At 44.0% G+C, this 20,780-nt stretch overlaps 1 protein-coding gene across 1 annotated transcript in view; it reads right to left on the bottom strand.

Annotated features, from left to right (window-relative positions):
* Positions 1–1,038: 1,038 nt before the first annotated feature.
* Positions 1,039–20,780, bottom strand: part of FAM217B (family with sequence similarity 217 member B) — a 70,814-nt gene continuing 51,072 nt past the window's right edge. The window contains exon 5 of the mRNA XM_077252837.1: positions 1,039–1,310. The gene's annotated coding sequence lies outside the window, so the exon portion shown is untranslated. The remainder of the gene's footprint in view (positions 1,311–20,780) is intronic.

The raw sequence follows: 20,780 nt of genomic DNA, 5'->3' as shown, positions 1-20,780 counted from the left end.
ATGTTTACCCTGGTTACCAGTGTAAAATATCGCTGGTATCGTCGCTTTTGCTGTCAAACACGGCGATACACGGCGACCTAGCGACCAAATAATGTGCAGACCTTCTAGCAGCGACCAGCAATTTCACAGCGGGATCCAGATCGCTGCTGCGTGTCAAATACAGCGATATCGCCATCCAGGTCGCTGCAACGTCACGGATTGCTGGCGATATCGCCTAGTGTGACGGTACCTTAAGTAAGCTTGTTGGCTTTTATAAGTGGGCAAGACCACACAGGATTTATCCACTTAAATAAACAATTTGAAGTGCTGTAATGCAATGCATGTGGGCCCCAATGCAAAACCTCTAATTGGGCTCCCAGCTATTGTGGGTCTTCAATAGTATTAGTCCTCATTCAGTATTTTTCACATACAAGAAAAAAATGGACACTTGGAGTGTGGACCAAGTGTCATCTGTTTTTCTTGTATTTGGAGAGAAAAATAAAGTTTCTCGATCTTCTCCATAATGACAGTCCGTGAAAATTGGACCACACTTGAATGTTATCCAAGCGCAGTTTGATTTTTTTCACAGACCCATAGACTTGCATTGCCAGTTACGAAGGAAAAAAACAAAAGCAATGTCCCATAATTAAGTGAATAACAATATTTATTAGGGAATGTGCAACAACGTGAGGTAGAATGGGGAACAAAATAAAAAAAAGGGGGCACTACATAAGTTACAACATGGATTGCAAAGTGTGGCATGACCACAATGGTAATGAATAACATATATAGGTGCCACAGGTGAAGGTAAAATTAGCAATCAGCAAGATTATCAATGTGCAAGGTAAAATACCAAAATAGAAAATAAAGTGCAAATGCAAAGTAAGGTGGCTTAGAGCACACATACGCGAGATCCAGCCGAGTCTCGCAGGTGAAAACCCTCCTCTGGTGCCAGCACTTGGGAGCCGAGCGTGCAGCTCCATGTGTTGCTGTGCGGTTGCACGCTCCGCTCCGGAGTGCTGGCGCCAGAGGAGGGTTTTCACATGCGAGACTCGGCCGTATCTCGCGTATGTGTGATCCCGGCCTAAGACTGCAATCCTGCTTTAATCCAGTCATGACTATTGATTACTCTTAAGGGAGTTGTCCCCTTTCAGAAGATGCTTGTCTCCAGCTGCAGTTTGTTGTATTTATAAATCCCGGCAGCGCAGATGAGAGTTCATAGGTGTAAACAAAAATCATTGTTCTCAGCAGCACATCACCCTGTGTGAACTGCAGAAGTGCTGCCAGTAACATGATATGATATGATTTTGTTCCCATCATTCTTCGTCAGCCTGTGAAAAGAAGACAGGAAACAAGCGTCAAAAGACTTCAATATTGTAGATCGTGCTTATTTAACGACCTGAAGTCAACGTATGTAAATGCAACTTAAATGTTTTGGTGTAGTGGTGCAATATGTTAGCCTTTATGGCACAATTTAAACTTTTGCCAGGGCCACACCTTGTCTAAAATCTCACCAACCAAGATCAAAGGACCACCTGTGGAGAGCTACAGAAAGTAACGCACCAACCTCCATGGCCTGTATGCACGCTCACCATGCAAAACTCCATTGCTGAACAAAATACATGTTCAAGAGCGTTTACTCAGCAACATTTAGACTAACCTGTGAAATACTGGGGGAATATAGTCTGGCCAGATGAGACCAAAATGTATCTCTTTGGGTGTCAAAAAATCCCCCCCCATGTCACCCTAACAACACCATACTAACAGTGAAGTTTGGAGGTGGAAGCATCATAGTGTGGGGCTGTTTTTCAGTATATGTCACTGGTAAACTTCATATAATTGAAGGATGGATGAATGGACAAATGTACCAAGAATTTCTTGATAAAAATCTGCCATTTACCAGGATGATGAAAATGAAATGAGGGTGGACATTTCAGCAAGACAATGATCCCAAACAGACAGCCAAGGACATGCTCAATTGGTTTCAGAGAAAGAAAATAAAGCTGCTAGAATGGCCCAGCCAATCACCTGACCTGAATCCAACAGAACATTTATGGAAGGAACTAAAACTCAGAGTTCATAGGAGCCCATGGGACCTTTAGGGTATATGTCCACGGTCCGTACTGACGGCGCTTTGGACTGAAAACTCGCTCCACCCCCCTCTGTACGCGCGGTGATTCCAGATGTGTTCATTGCACATATCCGGAATCACCGCACCCTATACATAGAGTGTTGCCACAAGGTATAATTTAGCAAAGATGAACAGCGCTCCATCCGGGTGTATGAATATCAGGAAAAAATATTTATTGAAGCCATAAAAAGCAACGTTTCGACCACCATGTGGTCTTATTCAAGCATACCAAACATTGCAAAGGGTTGGCTTTAAATAGGGTGAATACCACACAGGGCACCAATCCCTATCAAAGCACCACCCACTTTAAAATATATACACCATAATACATAAAAACAGACATCAACAGTGCATAAAATTACCACCCACCGATTTTAGTGTATGCATTATTCAGACAAAACCAATATTCAATCCACAAATATGAAATCTATGTTTTGTTGATTCCATGTTCCACAAATCAACTTCTTGCATCGGCGTTGTCATCGAGAGTTTCAGCCAATGAGTGTCGCTGTGTCCGGGTATTAATATTCCAATGGGCTCAATGAAACAAAGTGGCGCTAAAAAGAAAAGCAGCCTATCCATACATTTCATATATAACATCATAGATCATATACCCAATCCAGTCGCCCGTTGCAACAGGATATACCTACATCATCAGCATGCGTTTCCCCTGATCCTCACAGCGTGCGATCGCCGGCGTACCAGGAATCAGGCTGGACTGCATCACATGATTGCAATGGAGCCACGCCCAGCTCCGGAGCGCACATCCGTCACAACGCAGCGGACCCACGTGACCATCACCTAAGTAACGCCGGTAAACAACAGAGACCTCCTCTAAATAAGGATCTCCTCAGGGAACACAGTGCGCAAACGCAGGAGAGCCGCCCGTCAGACGACACCCCATCACATGACCGCAATGAGGCCCCGCCTAACCACGGCGCCCACATACGTAGCGCAACCGCGGACCTATCTGATCCCCCCACAGATTAATCACCCTGGCAACAATAGTAAACAATAAACTTTCTCTCATAATCAAAACTATAACAGCAGAATCTTATCATGAACACAGAATCTATAGCAAAGCATAACATTTTACAACAATGCACACAAGAAATATTCATTTAAATATTGGCAACAAGGCAATCGGAAGACAGTCGGCAAACTATAAATGAAAACAGCATCATATTTGAAACTACAATATTTTATACCAAATTCCAACTCTAAGGCTACCATTATCCAATGGCCGACTGTCACATCAAAAGCCTATATAAAGACAAAAAAACCACAAAATTGATAAAAAACATAAACAGTGTATTAAAAACCGCATAACCAATGACAACGCTATCACTTAATGGGAAGAACTCATCCTTATGGAGTGAATGGATGAAGATTAAAATCTATTTTCAAACCCTTAGGGTACTGTCACACTCTGCAACTTTCCAACGATCACGACCAGCGATACGACCTGGCCGTGATCGTTGGAAAGTTGTTGTGTGGTCGCTGGAGAGCTGTCACACAGACCGCTCTCCAGCGACCAACGATGCCGAGGGCCCCGGGTAACCAGGGTAAACATCGGGTTACTAAGCGCAGGGCCGCGCTTAGTAACCCGATGTTTACCCTGGTTACCATCGTAAAAGTAAAAAAAAACAAACAGTACATACTCACATTCCGGTGTCCGTCAGGGTCCCTCGCAGTCTGCTTCCCGCTCTGACTGAGTGCCGCCGTAAAGTGAAAGCAGATCACAGCAGTGCACCGCTGTGCTCTGCTTACTTTCCGGCCGGCAGTCAGTCAGAGCGGGAAGCAGACTGCGAGGGACCCTGACGGACACCGGAATGTGAGTATGTAGTGTTTGTTTTTTTTTACTTTTACGATGGTAACCAGGGTAAACATCGGGTTACTAAGCGCGGCCCTGCGCTTAGTAACCCGATGTTTACCCTGGTTACAAGCGAACGCATCGTTGGATCGGTGTCACACACACCGGTCCAGCGATGACAGCGGGAGATCCAGCGACGAAAGAAAGTTCCAAACGATCTGCTACGACGTACGATTCTCAGCGGGGTCCCTGATCGCTGCTGCGTGTCAGACACAGCGATATCGTATGGATATCGCTGGAACGTCACGGATCGTACCGTCGTAGTGATCAAAGTGCCACTGTGAGACAGTACCCTTAGGCTGTAAGGAACCTAGGGTATATATCCATCTCATTTCTTTCTTCTTAAGTATCTGTATTCTATCCCTCCCTCTCCTTAGGGCAGGGACACTGTCTATGACCCTAAACCTTAATTGGTTTACCGAATGTTTACTCTCCAAAAAATGTTTAGGAATGGGTAGTTCAGTGAGACACGTCCTAATCGTACTTTTATGCTTACTTATGCGGGCTCTCACCTCCATAGTGGTCTCGCCAATATAGGCCAGACCACATGGGCACGTAATCATGTATACGACAAAATTTGACGTACACGTATACCTCTCTTTCAAAAAGATTTTTTTACCCGTATGGGGATGACAAAAAAAATTCCCCTTTCAGCATATTATTGCAGCATGCACATCCCAGACATGGAAAATTTCCATTCCTGGGTGTGCTCAAGGTTCGCTGAATTGAGGTTTTTGATGTACCAATATCAGACTTAACCAGTCTGTCACTCAGATTACGACCCCTCCTAAATGCCATCATGGGATAAGATTTAAAACCCGTAACAGACGGTACCCCACGTTGTAAAAAAGTCCAATGCTTTCTTAAAATTCTACCGATCTCATTACTCGCTGAGCTATAAGTTGACACGAAAGGAATACGTTCACAAGACCTAGCTATGGGGTTTTTTCGTCGAATATCCTCACGTGAGGAATTTCGGGCCTTAGCCCTAAATCTGTTTACTCCCTCCTTTGGATATCCCCTCGCTAGAAATTTAGAGCCCATATCCTCTAGTCGCTGATCTATTCGACTGTCATCAGACACTATTCTACGAACCCTAAGTAACTGGCTCCATGGTAGTGAATTCATCATCCTTCTAGGATGATTGCTGTCAAATAACAGCAAATTGTTTCTGTCAGTATCTTTTACAAAAATATCCGTTTTTAACCTCTCACCATCCTTGTATACTAAAGTATCCAGAAACTGTATCTGAGTGGTAGAGTATGTCAACGTAAACTGTAGCTCTGGATAAATTCCATTCAGAACACTCTGAAAGTCATTCAATTCAGCAATGTTGCCCTCCCAAATCATAAATATGTTGTCTATATAGCGCCACCAAGCTCTGACGTGGCGCCAGAGGCTGGAATTGTACACGAACCTGTCCTCAAATACCGCCATGTAGATGTTAGCATAAGTGGGGCCACATGGGATGTGCATGCTGCAATAATATGCTGAAAGGGGATTTTTTGTCATCCCCTTACGGGTAAAAAAATCTTTTTGAAAGAGGTATACGTGTACGTCAAATTTTGTCGTATACATGATTACGTGCCCATGTGGTCTGGCCTATATTGGTGAGACCACTATGGAGGTGAGAGCCCGCATAAGTAAGCATAAAAGTACGATTAGGACGGGTCTCACTGAACTACCCATTCCTAAACATTTTTTGGAGAGTAAACATTCGGTAAACCAATTAAGGTTTAGGGTCATAGACAGTGTCCCTGCCCTAAGGAGAGGGAGGGATAGAATACAGATACTTAAGAAGAAAGAAAGAAATGAGATGGATATATACCCTAGGTTCCTTACAGCCTAAGGGTATGTGCACACGTCCGGATTTCTTGCAGAAATTTCCTGAAGAAAACCGGAAATTTTCTGCAAGAAATCCGCATTTTTTTTTTGCGGTTTTTTTCCGTTTTTTTCACGTTTTTTTTAGCATTCTGCAAGCGTAATTAGCTTGCAGAATGCTAAAGTTTTCCAAGCGATCTGTAGCATCGCTTGGAAAACTGACTGACAGGTTGGTCACACTTGTCAAACATACTGTTTGACAAGTGTGACCAACTTTTTACTATAGATGCTGCTTATGCAGCATCTATAGTAAAAGATAGAATGTTTAAAAATAATTAAAAAAAAAAAAAAAATGCTTATACTCACCTGCAGACCTCAGCGGCGTCCGTTCCGTATAGATGGTGTGTGCGCGCAGGATCTTCCATGATGTCGCGGTCACGTGAGCGGTCACATGACCGGTCTCGACCAATCACAGGACCGTGATGTAATCGCAGGTCCTTCACCGCACACCAGCTACAGGAACCGAAGCGGCAGCATGCACCTGAGAGGCGGGAAGACAATCGAAGGTGAGTATATCACTATTTTTTATTTTAATTCTTTTTTTTTTTACCACTTATATGGTGCCCAGTCCGTGGAGGAGAGTCTCCTCTCCTCCACCCTGGGTACCAACCGCACATAATCTGCTTACTTCCCGCATGGTGTGCACAGACCCGTGCGGGAAGTAAGCAGATCAATGGACTCCTAGGTGTGCGGAATCCCCGCAATTCCGCATTTTTAATGAACATGTTGCTTTTTTTTCCGCGATGCGATTTTTTCGCGGAAAAAATCGCAACATTTGCACCAAAAATGCGGAATACACTGTAAATAATAGGAGGCATAGGTTAGCGTTTTTTTTCGCGTTTTTATCACGTTTTTATAGCGAAAAAACGTGAAAAAAACACGAAAAATCCTGAACTTGTGCACATGGCCTAAGGGTTTGAACATAGATTTTAATCTTCATCCATTCACTCCGTAAGGATGAGTTCTTCCCATTAAGTGATAGCGTTGTCATTGGTTATGCGGTTTTTAATACACTGTTTATGTTTTTTATCAATTTTGTGTTTTTTTTGTCTTTATATAGGCTTTTGATGTGACAGTCGGCCATTGGATAATGGTAGCCTTAGAGTTGGAATTTGGTATAAAATATTGTAGTTTCAAATATGATGCTGTTTTCATTTATAGTTTGCCGACTGTCTTCCGATTGCCTTGTTGCCAATATTTAAATGAATATTTCTTGTGTGCATTGTTGTAAAATGTTATGCTTTGCTATAGATTCTGTGTTCATGATAAGATTCTGCTGTTATAGTTTTGATTATGAGAGAAAGTTTATTGTTTACTATTGTTGCCAGGGTGATTAATCTGTGGGGGGATCAGATAGGTCCGCGGTTGCGCTACGTATGTGGGCGCCGTGGTTAGGCGGGGCCTCGTTGCGGTCATGTGATGGGGTGTCGTCTGACGGGCGGCTCTCCTGCGTTTGCGCACTGTGTTCCCTGAGGAGATCCTTATTTAGAGGAGGTCTCTGTTGTTTACCGGCGTTACTTAGGTGATGGTCACGTGGGTCCGCTGCGTTGTGACGGATGTGCGCTCCGGAGCTGGGCGTGGCTCCATTGCAATCATGTGATGCAGTCCAGCCTGATTCCTGGTACGCCAGCGATCGCACGCTGTGAGGATCAGGGGAAACGCATGCTGATGATGTAGGAATATCCTGTTGCAACGGGCGACTGGATTGGGTATATGATCTATGATGTTATATATGAAATGTATGGATAGGCTGCTTTTCTTTTTAGCGCCACTTTGTTTCATTGAGCCCATTGGAATATTAATACCCGGACACAGCGACACTCATTGGCTGAAACTCTCCATGACAACGCCGATGCAAGGAGTTGATTTGTGGAACATGGAATCAACAAAACATAGATTTCATATTTGTGGATTGAATATTGGTTTTGTCTGAATAATGCATACACTAAAATTGGTGGGTGGTAATTTTATGCACTGTTGATGTCTGTTTTTATGTATTATGGTGTATATATTTTAAAGTGGGTGGTGCTTTGATAGGGATTGGTGCCCTGTGTGGTATTCACCCTATTTAAAGCCAACCCTTTGCAATGTTTGGTATGCTTGAAAAAGACCACATGGTGGTCGAAACGTTGCTTTTTATGGCTTCAATAAATATTTTTTCCTGATATTCATACACCCGGCTGGAGCGCTGTTCATCTTTGCTAAATTGTTCGTGGATATCCAGGAAGGTTCCCTGGACATGGAACGGGCGCTCCGATGAGTGAGTGCTGTCAGCCCCCTCTCTATCTGCATATGTTGCCACAAGGTAAACACACATGCTGCGTTATAAAAAGACTAGATGGTGGCCCGATTCTAACGCATCGGGTATTTTAGAATATGTATGCGTAGTGCATAGCACAGCCCAGGTAGTATATTGCACAGCCATGCAGTACATTGCGCAGCCCACACAGTACATTGCGCAGCCCACGCAGTACATTGCGCAGCCCACGCAGTACATTGCGCAGCCCACGCAGTACATTGCGCAGCCCACGCAGTACATTGCGCAGCCCACGCAGTACATTGCGCAGCCCACGTAGTACATTGCGCAGCCCACGTAGTATATTGTGCAGCCCACGTTGTATATTGCCCAGCCCACGTAGTATATTGCCCAGCCCACGTAGTATATTACGCAGCCCACGTTGTACATTGCGCAGCCCACGTAGTATATTGCGCAGCCCGTTGTATATTGCGCAGCCCAAGTTGTATATTGCGCAGCCCACGTTGTATATTGCGCAGCCCACGTTGTATATTGCGCAGCCCACGTTGTATATTGCGCAGCCCACGTAGTACATTGCGCAGCCCACGTTGTATATTGCGCAGCCCACGTAGTACATTGCGCAGCCCATGTTGTATATTGCGCAGCCCACGTTGTATATTGCGCAGCCCACGTTGTATATTGCGCAGCCCACGTATATAGCAATGTGGCCATGATATCACTGTTAAAAAAAAAAAAAAGAATTAAAATAAAAAATAGTTATATACTCACCTTCCGTTGGCGCCTGGATCCAGGAAGCGGTTACCGACGCTTGGGATCCACCGAAGCTCTGCCAAGCCGCTCGCGCCGGCCTCCATCTTCCGTTCCCAGGATGCATTGCGAAATTACCCAGAAGACTTAGAGGGACCGCTAAGTCTTCTGGGTAATTTCGCAATGAATCGCCGGGAACGGAAGATAGCGGCCGGCGTGAGCGGCTTGGCGGACTACGGAGTGTGAGTATAGCAGGTTTTTACTTTTTTTAATTATTTTTAACATTACATTTTTTTACTATTGATGCCGCATAGGCAGCCTCAATAGTAAAAAATTGGGGACACACAGGGTTAATAGCAGCAGTTACAGAGTGCGTTACCCGCGGCATAACGCGGTCCGTTACCGCCGGCATTAACCCTGTGTGAGCGGTGACCGGAGGGGAGTATGCGGGCGCCGGGCAGTGAGTGCGGGGAGTAAGGAGTAGCCATTTTCTTAGGGACTGTGCGCGTCGCTGATTCGTTGTGGCAATGGTCGTGGGCGTTTTGCCACGACCAATCAGCGACTTGGATTCCATGACAGACAGAGGCCGCGACCAATGAATATCCATGACAGACAGAAGGACAGACGGAAGTGACCCTTAGATAATTATATAGCAGATGGCGCCGCATGCCAGTAAACACAGGGCCACCGGATGCGTGTTTGCACACATAGTGGAGACGGGATTTTGGAAAGCAGACCCCCTAAGGAACTTATCTAGATGTGTTGCGAGAGCTTTGAACCCCAAGTGTTTCACTACAGGTTATAACGCAGAGCCGTGAAAATATTCTTTTTTTTTTTTTTTCACAAAAATTATTTTTTAGCCCCCAGTTTTATATTTTCCCAAGGGTAACAGGAGGAATTGGACCCCAAAAGTTGTTGTCCAATTTGTCCTGAGTATGCTGATACCCCATATGTGGGGGGAACCACTGTTTGGGCGCATGGCAGAGCTCGGAAGGGAAGGAGCGCCGTTTGGAATGCAGACTTAGATAGAATGGTCTGCAGGCGTCACATTGCGTTTGCAGAGCCCCTAATATACCTAAACAGTAGAAACACACCACAAGTGACCCCATATTGGAAACTAGACCCCCCAAGGAACTTATCTAGATGTGTTGTGAGAACTTTGAACCCACAAGTGTTTCACTACAGTTTACTGCAGAGCCGTGAAAAGCATTAAGCTACTTACGGGTAGCGGCATTTTTCGGAGGCCCATGACAGCACTACGAGAGAGAGGATCCGCCCTTAAGGAACAGGAAACCTACGGATACAAAAAGGGCGGCACCTCTCCCATGCATCAGTTGTATTTCAGAGCCTGAGAGGACTACCGCGGTTAGTGGCATACAAATATACATTATATACATACTGAAACCGAAAATATACTATTAAATTGTAACTAGACACCATACGTGAGATCTACATATCACACTATATACATATCAGGAAGTGTAACCCCCACGTGAATAGGGAGGGAACTAAGGGTGCTGTCATGGGCCTCCGAAAAATGCCGCTACCCGTAAGTAGCTTAATGCTTTATTCGGACTCCCATGACAGCACTACGAGAGATTTACAGAGATGTAAGCTACCTTATGGAGGGACTATAGTCTGCAGCACCCTTAACCCGAAGGTGAGATCAGAGGAGGACCCCAAATCCAACCAATAGTGTTTAAAGAACGTGGAAGGGGATGACCATGTGGCCGCCTTACATATTTGTTCCACTGATACTCCAGATCTTTCTGCCCAGGATGACGCCATGGCCCAGGTGGAATGTGCCTTTAAATTCTGTGGAGCTGACCCCCCACCCGCTGTATAAGCCATAGAGATAATTTCCCTAATCCATTTAGCCAGTAAACATTTTGATACTCTACATCCCTTCCTTGGACCTTGGAAGGAAAGAAGCAGTGCTCCATCTTTCTTCCAACTATCGGTGACTGAAATATACTGAAGAAGAGATCTCCTAACGTCTAACGTATGAAGCTCCTGCTCTTTAGGATTAGAGGGATTAGGAATAAAAGATGGTAAAACTATCTCCTGCGATCTATGGAAACGCGTCGCTACCTTCGGCAGATATGCTGGGTCTGGCCTAAGGACTACCCTGTCAGACAGGAATTCTGTATATGGGGGAAGTCTGGAAAGTGCCTGGATATCCCCTATCCTGCGAGCTGAGGTTATGGCAATCAAGAAGGCTGTCTTAAGTGTCAACATTTTGATCGAGGCATCTTGTAGAGGCTCAAAGGGGGGTTTTGTTAGAGAGGACAGAACTAAATTTAGATCCCACGGAACCGTTCTGTCTTTATACACTGGTCTAGATCTACAGACTGCTTTCATAAACCTCGCTATCCAACTGATGCATGGGAGAGGTGCCGCCCTTTTTGTATCCGTAGGTTTCCTGTTCCTTAAGGGCGGATCCTCTCTCTCGTAGTGCTGTCATGGGAGTCCGAATAAATAACAAATATTTTTTCCCACACAAATGTTTTTTTAGCCCGCTAAATTTTTATTTTCCCAAGAGTAACAAGAGAAATTGGACCCCAAAAGTTGTTGTCCAATTTGTCCTGGGTACGTTGATACTCCATATGTGCGGGTAAACCCCTGTTTGGGTGCATGGGAGTGCTTGGAAAGGAAGGAGCACTGTTTTACTTTTTTCAACGCTGAATTGACTGGAATTGAGATCGGACGCCATGACGCGTTTGGAGAGCCCTTGATGTGCCTAAACAGTGGAAGTCCACAATTCTAACTGAAACCCTAACCCAAACACACCCCTAACCCTAATCTCAACCCTAACTATAACCCTAACCACACACCTAACCCAAACATGCCCCTAACCCTAATCCCAACCACACCCCTAACCCCAACACACCCCTAATCCCAACCCTAACCACACCCCTAACCCTAATCCCAACCCTAACCACACCCCTAACTCCAACACACCCCTAATCCCAATCATAACCCTAACCACACCCCTAACCCTGACATACCCCTAACCCTAATCCCAACCATAAATGTAATCCAAACCCTAACTTTAGTCCCAACCCTAACTTTAGCCCCAACCCTAACCCTAACTTTAGCCCCAACCCTAACCCTAACTGTAGCCCTAACCCCAACTCTAACCCTAGCCACAACCCTATCCCTAGCCCCAACCCTAGCCCTAATGGGAAAATGGAAATAAATACATTTTTTAAAATTATTATTATTTTTCCCTAACTAAGGGGGTGATGAAGGGGGGTTTGATTTATTTTTATAGTGGGTTTTTTTAGCGGATTTTTATGATTGGCAGCCGTCACACACTAAAAGACGCTTTTTATTGCAAAAAATAGTTTTTGCATCTCCACATTTTGAGAGCTATAATTTTTCCATCTTTTGGTCCACAGAGTCATGTGAGTTCTTGTTTTTTTGTGGGACGAGTTGCCGTTTTTATTGGTACCATTTTCGGGCACATGATGTTTTTTGATCGCTTTTTATTCCGATTTTTGTGAGGCAGAATGACCAAAAACCAGTTATTCATGAATTTCTTTTTTTTTTGGGGGGGGGGCATTTATACCGTTCCACGTTTGGTAAAATTGATAAAGCAGTTTTATTCTTTGGGTCAGTACGATTACTGCGATACCTCATTTATATCTTTTTTATGTTTTGGCGCTGTTATACGATAAAAACTATTTTATATAAAAAATAATTATTTTTGCATCGCTTTATTCTGAGGACTATAACTTTTTTATTTTTTTGTTGATGATGCTGTATCCCAGCTCGTTTTTTGCGGGACAAGATGACGTTTTCAGCGGTACCATGGTTATTTATATCCGTATTTTTGATCGCGTGTTATTCCACTTTTTGTTCGGCGGTATGATAACAAAGCATTGTTTTTTTGCTTCGTTTTTTTTTTTACGTGATCACTGAAGGGGTTAACTAGTGGGACAGTTTTACATGTCGGGTCATTACGGACGCAGCGATACTAAAGATGTGTACTTTTATTGTTTTTTTTTGTTTTTTTTACATGTGTAAATATTTTTTTTTAAACTTTATAACATTGCCCCAAGGGGGGGGGGGGGGGGGGGTACATCATGTTTTAGAATGAAGGTAACTACAGGTCATTGACCTACATTACCTTCATTCATTCGCCGGGGTTTACAGGCAGCAGCGAGTGCATTAGCACAGCTCCTGCCTGTAAAATATTTTAACCCCTTCAGAAGGATTTACATCGTGGGACCTGACAGATCCTCGGATGGTATGTATATTGTTGGTTTATTATTTTTAGAGCGAGGGTCTTCAGGTGGATTGAGAGAGCAATAAAATATTACAACAACCTGTGTGTTTATTTCATTAAAATACTTTTTAATAATGTGTGTGTGGTTTTTTTAACCCTTTCATACAATTGGATTAATAATGGATAGGTGTTATAATTGACGCCTCTCTATTATTAATCTGGCTTAATGTCACCTTACAATAGCAATGTGGCATTAACCCTTCATTACCCCATATCCCACCGCTACACGGGAGTGGGAAGAGAGTGGCCAAGTGCCAGAATAGGCGCATCTTCCAGATGTGCCTTTTCTGGGGTGGCTGGGGGCAGATGTTTTTAGCCACGGGGGGGCCAATAACCATGGACCCTCTCCTGGCTATTAATATCTGCCCTCAGTCACTGGCTTTACCACTCTGGCGGAGAAAATTGCGCGGGAGCCCACGCCAATTTTTTCCGCGATTTAACCCTTAAATTTAATAGCTAGAGAGCCGAAATTTTGCACATACACACTACTAACAGTAGTGTGGAATATGCAAAAAAAAAAGGGGGATATGACATGGTTTACTGTATGTAAACCATGTCTCATATCATGTCGGGTTTAGGCAGGAGAAATGAAAAGCCGGCAATTGAATTACCGGCTTTTCAAAATTATCGCGCTGAAGCAAATATAAAAAAAGTATGCTTCCCCATTGACTTGCATTGGGTTTAGTGTTTTGGCCGATCCCCGACCCCGACTTTTCAATAAGATCGGCCGATTTCACTCGATCCGACTTTTGAGAAAGTCGGGTTTCGTGAAACCCGACTCGATCTCAAAAAATGAAAAGTCGCTCAACCCTACTGGAGGCCTCTTGGTAATTGGTCAGGAACAGATTAGACAGGTGCACCTGATTCCTATAAGAACCAGAGAGTTCAGGCACCGCCCCCCTATTCACACAGCCAGGAAGCGTGCAGAGAGCAGAGGCACAGAATATGGAGCTGGCAAGAAACAGAAACCACATCATGACCTGGAGCAGTGGGTAAGATAGTGTGAGAGATGAGAGGTCATGCCGTGATGCCAGCAGAGTTGTTACACTACCGTACTGTGCTCCGGTTTCAGAGTTATACATACCCCCGGCCAGTGGGCACGACCTTGCTTTCCATACCCTAGTATTGAGTGAGGCAACTAGACGGGCCCACCTACTGGCCAGGCTTGTCACAAGTGGGGCTTGGCTCAAATGTATGAGCAAGACCACACCCACTAGCCAGGGGTATGTATAACTCAGGCCGGGATCACACATGCGAGAAACATGTCCGTGTCTCGCATGTGAAACCCAAGCTCTGGCGCCGGCACTGTGGAGCGGAGCGTGCGGCCGCATAGCAACACATGGAGCTGCACGCTCCGCTCAGAAAGTGCCGGCGCCAGAGCTTGGGTTTCACATGCGAGACACGGACGTGTTTCTCGCATGTGTGATCCCGGCCTCATACATACCCTCCAGTCTTGACTCTGATACTAGCGAATCCCCGCAAAGCACAGTGTGTGTGCTGGGGGATTCCTAAGTCTACAGTCACACAGACTGACTGCAGACTTATCAGTTTTGACAGGACAACCCCTTTAATTTATGGACATTTATGGTTTGATTACTTTGCCTGTGTGGATTGGATGGGTTGTTACTGACATCTGGTGAGAATTTTATGTCAATTGCACCTTTAAAAATATATTTACTCTAAAAGCAGGTGACTTGTTCAATACTTATTTCACCCACTGTATATTTACAGTACTGTATATACTTCTAATGCCAAGTGCAAGTCTATCCCCAAGTGGATTGGATATCATATATGTATCCTGCTTCCCCTCTTTGCAAATCCATTCACTGGCTCCCAATTTCCCAGCGTATCCAGTTTAAACTGCTAACACTGACCTACAAAGCCATCCATAACCTTTCTCCTCCATATATTTCCAAACTAATCTCTCACTATCTTCCCTCACGTAATCTCCGGTCCTCCCAAGACCTCCTACTCTCCTCCACACTTATTCGCTCCTCACCCAATCGCCTCGAAGACTTCTCCCGAATATCCCCCATCCTCTGGAATTCAGTGCCCCAACACGTCCGGTTATCCACCACATTTGGATCCTTCAAACGGAACCTGAAAACCCATGTCTTCAGGAAAGCTTACAGCCTGTAATGACCACACGGCCACCTCAACACCATCGGCGCTACCGCAACCCCCGACCTACTGTCTCCTTCCCCACCGTCCTGTAGAATGTAAGCCGGCAAGGGCAGGGTCCTCGCCCCTCTGTACCAGTCTGTCATTGTTAGTTTGCTTACTGTAAGTGATGTCTGTATTTTGATGTAACCCCGTCTCATGTACAGCACCATGGAATCAATAGTGCTATAGAAATAAATAATAATAATAATCTGCCATCAGGTTGACTCTGCACGGGGTAAGAGGAGTATATTAATTATGATAGAGTTTTGTGCAAAGACTTTGCCAACTTGTTGGCGATATCCTTTGATACTCACTTCTCAAACGACAGTATGTATTTACCTGCCAGGATGAATCAACAAGCCCGTTTAGTTGACCCTTAAATCTAATTATTATTAATATTATTATTATTATTATTTATTGTTATAGTGCCATTTATTCCATGGTGCTTTACATGTGAGGAGGGGTATACATAATAAAAACAAGTACAATAATCTTAAACAATACAAGTCATAACTGGTACAGGAGGAGAGAGGACCCTGCCCGCGAGGGCTCACAATCTACAAGGGATGGGTGAGAATACAGTAGGCGAGGATAGAGCTGGTCATGCAGCGGTTTATACAGTTTGTGCACATGCGTTTTGTAAGAAGTTTTCCTTGGACAGAGGTGAAATATCCTGGTTTTCATCTCTTTAATTTTATATGAGTGATATGGATACTGATATCCGTTCACTGATTTGCACAACACGATGATGCGTTGATGTTATCTGCTTAAATAAGACGAGTGTCAGGGGTTGAAATGTAGAACTGATGGATAAAAAGCTTTTAGGCTAGGTTCACATTGCGTTAGGGCATTCCGTTTAACGGATTTGTGAAACGGATGCGCTAACGATGTGTCCCAAATTGTCTTATTTTTTGCGATCGTGCTAATGCATGAGTTACCGCATGGTTGCATTGCATCGGCATGCGCTAGCAATAGAGTTCAATGGACAGCAAACGCTTCCGTTTGCTGTAACGTACCCAAAAAAGTGGTAGTCCGCATTCGAAGGTGTGTCACAAAGTGACGGACCCATCGCTAACGCATGACGATTTTGACATGCGTCAGGATGCGTTACACTACTTGAAGCCTATGGGCGCGTTAATGGATCCGGTACATAGCGTTATTGCCGCTTAGAAACGGATCCGCTAAACGGAATGCCCTAACGTGATGTGAACCTAGCCTTATAGTAGTGCAGAAGGGAGTAATGCGGGTTCTTTTACATTACCGATAGTTTTGTGTGAATACTTTTCTGCCCAATGATGACAGAAGTATGGATTTGAAAAACCTCCTGAAGAAACTGGCACAAATGAACAGCGATAGTTTCTTTCCAATGTACCGATAGTTTTGTGATAAGGATTACAGTGACATCTTGTGGTCAAATGTTGCATAACACTAGGAATATATTCCCAAAGTCAAAGAATTTCAAACTCATTATACAGTTCTATTTCACAGCACTATTATGTACCTATATCATTTCCAGGGTGACAGAAGCTTTTAAGATAATTGGGAAAGAACTGTCTTATTCTCATAGCAGAAATTGTAGAGATTGTAAACTGTGCTGACGGAATTTACATTATTTTCTGGAAAGTTTTACTTACATATTACACAGCGCTATACAGAGATTGTCATCACTCAGCACACTATGTAAATATATAAGGAAGCATAAAGCACTAATTTTAGTTTTACTTTCACTGTAGATTAATTTTAACTTGCTGGAAGGATGTCAAAGTGCAGCTTATGTTTCTACCATTCTTTCTAAAAGTTAGAACCTACAAAAAATATGAATTCTTATTTTATAAATCAATAGTACACATGAAAATAAGCAATTTTGTAATATATCTCATCAGAGAAATCTGCTTCTTTCTCCTTTTAGACTGATTATTCATTCTCACTTCTAAAATCAGTATTCGGTGAAGACAGATTTTCCAATTACTGAGAGAGGAGATGACAGTTGGTGCTCATAAAGTTCTATGGAGGGAGAGGGAGGAACTAGACACAGACATTTTACTGCATTTATCCTGAACTGACAAGACGAGTTGTAATGTTGAATGGCACCATTTAGTTTACAATATAATAAACTGAGAAATAGGCACAAAAATTAAAGTAGGGTGCAATGGTGAAGATAGCACAATTCTGTCATTGTTTCTTAGGTTTCATTTTTACAACATACAAAATAACCTGGCAACCTCATCGTTTACGTCAGTATGATACTGCAACAATGTGACACTTATATTGCTATTTGTAACAATTTACTGGTTAAAAAAAAATTAACATTGTGAAAAAAAAAAATATTTTTTATTATAATTTTTTTGTTTATTAATTTTTTTTTTTTTTCTGACTGGCAAACGGGATTAGTTTAAACTTTTTTACAAATTTCTTAGCCCCTTTAGTTTAATTGCTTGCACTTCATATTGTAATACTCTAGAATTGCAGTATACAGTGAAATTAACAATTAACAACCTGCTCAGGTTAGGCTCCATAGGACTACCAAGATGGCAGTGATCGATGCCTTTAATAGGCCTCCCAACATAATAATCTCCTCAGTTTACAACTAATTAAATCTAAGTGCTTAAAGACTAGATAGCAACACTAGCTCTCATAAAGGGAAGTGGTGGATGTATAAGGGTACCGTCACATTAAGCGACGCTGCAGCGATAGCGACAACGATGTCGATCGCTGCAGCGTCGCTGTTTGATCGCTGGAGAGCTGTCACACAGACCGCTCTCCAGCGACCAACGATGCCGAGGTCCCCGGGTAACCAGGGTAAACATCGGGTTGCTAAGCGCAGGGCCGCGCTTAGTAACCCGATGTTTACCCTGGTTACCAGCGTAAAAGTAAAAAAAACAAACAGTACATACTCACCTGCGCGTCCCCCAGCGTCTGCTTCCTGACACTGACTGAGCTCCGGCCCTAACAGCACAGCGGTGACGTCACCGCTGTGCTTTCACTTTCACTTTAGGGCCGGATCTCAGTCAGAGCAGGAAGCGGACGCTGGGAGACGCGCAGGTGAGCATGTACTGTTTGTTTTTTTTACTTTTACGCTGGTAACCAGGGTAAACATCGGGTTACTAAGTGCGGCCCTGCGCTTAGTAAGCCGATGTTTACCCTGGTTACCAGTGTAAAACATCGCTGGTATCGTTGCTTTTGGTGTCAAACACAACGATACACGGCGATCGGACGACCAAATAAAGTTCTGGACTTTATTCAGCGACCAGCGACATCACAGCAGGATCCTGATCGCTGCTGCGTGTCAAACTAAACGATATCGCTAGCGAGGACGCTGCAACGTCACGGATCGCTAGCGATATCGTTTAGTGTGACGGTACCTTAATACAGCAAGCACCCCTCATGTATAGAGCAGGCTCAGCTCATGTGAACGTTACACACATCAGCTTACAATGTGCTAATTGTCTGTACTCGCTATAAAGATATTAGGTTTGTGCCCTCAAACCTACTTAGAGCCGTGTAGTATGTGTGACTGTGTTCTGAAGCTTTCATATCGATGTAAATACCTATATATTTCTATGGATGTATGCAATGTCAAAGGCTTTCCCAATATATTGTATATATTAAGAACTTAAAGGGTTATTCAAAGGTTCATTAATGGATAAAATTGCAAAGTACTTGCAAAAATAAATAACTTGCTTGTTATTAAAAACTCTTTCCATTCTCTTATGTCTCCTATCCTAAGCCCTTTCCAGGTATACATGCACCCCATCCTGGACACCTTCCTGTTATACAAGTCCCCCATCCTGAGTTTCTTCCTGGTATATATGCCCCTATCCTGGTATATGTGCCCCCCCGGTAGATATCCTCCTCCATCATGGGCTCCAAAGTCGGACTGGGATGCCAAGGGCCCACCTGTAACACTGACTTTGGAGGCCCGCCTGCATACAAATATTACACTACCCTCGTTCACAAATGTACCTATATCTCCATATAATATAACAAAATTGGGTAGCTTGATTAATGAATGATGAGATGCTGCTTTTTGTGTACAGAGTGAATTGAATTATGCCAAGTACTGCTCATACAGTGGGGTTGGGGGTCCAGACCTGCACAGGGGCCCACGGGGGGATTCCCCTGTTACCCTTTGGGTCAGTCCGAGCCTGATGGGCTCCTTCTCGGTATATATGTCCCCCATACTTGTATATATTCCACCCATCCTGGGCCCCTTCCTTGTATTTATGTCTCCCATCCTGGTATATATGCCCTCCATCATGGGTTCCTTCTTTTCATATATGTCCCCCATCCTGTTTCCCCAAAAAAGTTTTCCGACAGTTTCTGGTGTTCAAGTATAGATGGACAAACCCCAATAAAACGACCCATTATGCCACAGTAAAAGCACACCCCCATCTTGCTGCCAACCCCAAGAGAGCCATAATGGGGAGAAGCCCCCTCTAACCGCATAGGGTCTTCAGAGAACATGGGGAAAATTTCAGTCCTAGGAAGTACAACAGGGGGTGGGGTCACTACTGGTCTATCCCAGAGGCATCTTCCTATATGTATGGCAAGAGTCATGGTGGCCTCCAACGACGCTGGAGTTTTGTACAGCAACAATGTGTCTTTTAACTGTTAAGGCAGGACCTGACAAAACTGCCTCCTAAGGGCGGGGTCATTCCACTGGGTGTCAGTGGCCCATCTACGGAATTCTAAACAAAATTTCTTTGCCGGTCGCTCACCCTGCTGGATCTTTTTTAGTTTAGGTTCCGCAAGAAAGACCCGATCTTGGTCATCATAAACGAGGTCAAGAGCCCCCAAAAATCCATCCCCCGACTAGAGTGACAATGAGTCGGATGGGAGTGAGAAGGCCTACGATTGAGGATCTCCTTGAAGGAGGGAGACAACAATCCCCACCCTCTGTATGTCATTCCCAGATGACCACAAACAAAGCCTGATATGGAGCTTACAGGCCCTGACCCCCCGAAAACCTATCCGGGAGTGCCACTTTAGGTTCCAGTCCAACTGTCTGCTGTGAAGAAACCTTAGACAGTAGGTCTGATAGCTCACAAGACAAACCCTGCAGCTGTCATGCAAGGCTAGCAACAGGATCCATGTCAGAATCAAGAAATATGGGGCCTGTACCTGGGGCCTCAACTTAAACTGTCCCTGGAACTGAGAATACCTAACTATCCCTGTCCTGGGGGTACACTGATAGGTAAATAGTTACTATGCTCTTGTTAATGTCCTAAGTTGTCCTCTCCCCCAGGAGACCTGGGATAGATATGCCAGTGTACAGTGGGTACGGAAAGTATTCAGCCCCTTTTAAATTTTTCACTCTGTTTCTTTACAGCCATTTGATACATTCTAAAAAGTTCATTTTTTTCTCATTAATGTACACTCTGCACCCCATCTTGACTGGAAAAGAAAAACAGAAATCCAGACATTTTTGCAAATTTATTAAAAAAGAAAAACTGAAATA

This window comes from Ranitomeya variabilis, chromosome 4, assembly GCF_051348905.1.
Source record: "Ranitomeya variabilis isolate aRanVar5 chromosome 4, aRanVar5.hap1, whole genome shotgun sequence".
Classification (NCBI taxonomy): domain Eukaryota; kingdom Metazoa; phylum Chordata; class Amphibia; order Anura; family Dendrobatidae; genus Ranitomeya; species Ranitomeya variabilis.
The sequence above is the reverse complement of the archived record's forward strand: the minus strand, read 5'-3'. Positions and strand labels throughout refer to the sequence as shown.